The sequence below is a fragment of the Bradysia coprophila genome, unplaced genomic scaffold (genome assembly GCF_014529535.1).
Source record: "Bradysia coprophila strain Holo2 unplaced genomic scaffold, BU_Bcop_v1 contig_297, whole genome shotgun sequence".
Classification (NCBI taxonomy): Eukaryota; Metazoa; Arthropoda; class Insecta; order Diptera; family Sciaridae; genus Bradysia; species Bradysia coprophila.
Genome location: NW_023503555.1, coordinates 5,953,086 through 5,954,150, shown reverse-complemented (window position 1 = coordinate 5,954,150; position 1,065 = coordinate 5,953,086). Strand labels below are relative to the sequence as shown.

General features: G+C 38.1%; 1 non-coding gene across 1 annotated transcript; it reads left to right on the top strand.

The window, feature by feature from the left end:
• The first annotated feature begins 771 nt into the window (after positions 1-771).
• Positions 772-842, top strand: Trnag-gcc. Its single transcript has one exon. It is a non-coding gene; the product is annotated as a tRNA-Gly (tRNA).
• The last annotated feature ends 223 nt before the right edge of the window (positions 843-1,065 follow it).

The following is a 1,065-nucleotide window of genomic DNA, read 5'->3' as shown; positions in this document are numbered from 1 at the left end:
AACGAAAGTTGAAAGATGACAAGTATCAATTATGCCCTACATTATATCCGGAAATCTTGTCCTCAGAGTGTGACTGGCAGGCCCTCAAAACGAGAAGAGAACGAAGCAGACACTGTGACATTACCTCCGTACGAACCCGTTTACCTATTGCGTCAGGGCATTTGACATTTTTAACGTTACACATTGGGACCAGATCATTAGCCTGTCACAGACGGCAAGCATACTAACAGTTTTACTATTCGAACTATTACATCATTTGATAGAAGATTTTCAGAAATTGATATAAGAAATCTTTTACTTCATTTGTTTTGAACATGGTTTTTGCTGTATAAGGCATAATTAGTCAGACCTTGTCGTTAATTATTGATGTCGTTGTCGATAACAGATGATAGCCGTCTGTGACAGGTTAGAGTACATATGATTATGTGTAAATGGTTCGTGGTGTGCTTGTGGACATGTAACTGAAATGAAAAATTACCGTACAATCTTCACCTTGTCAGGAGGCTGCCACAACCGAATGTTCCTAAGTACAATGCATTCGTAACCCCAGTGGGCCCATAACTGTAGCTCCAGCGGGAAACGTAAACTTTTTGCAGAAAATATTCATCTCTTCGCCTAGTGCGTTGGTAAAGTTTATTATTTAATCACAAGAAGATTTAGAAACGTCCCACTTGTGTAAATAATGTCTGTATTTATGGAACGAACTATTCAAATTGTCGTTGTATTCGTTTTGTTATTTAAATAGACAATATTATTCAAATTAATACAGAAGCATCGGTGGTTCAGTGGTAGAATGCTCGCCTGCCACGCGGGCGGCCCGGGTTCGATTCCCGGCCGATGCAACTATTTTTTTGGTTTTTCTATTATTTCTTTGTACATTACAGCTTGCCATTTCTGGTTGGTCAATAGAAACATCGTTCCTATTTTGTATGAAAATTTCATCTGAATTCGTTCGAAAACAGGGACCGGGCACATGTGCAGCAATCATACATTTAATAGTTTGACACAATACTTGATTATTTTGAAACGCTTAGGTATGTTGCTCACTCAATTTTTTTTGTTTTT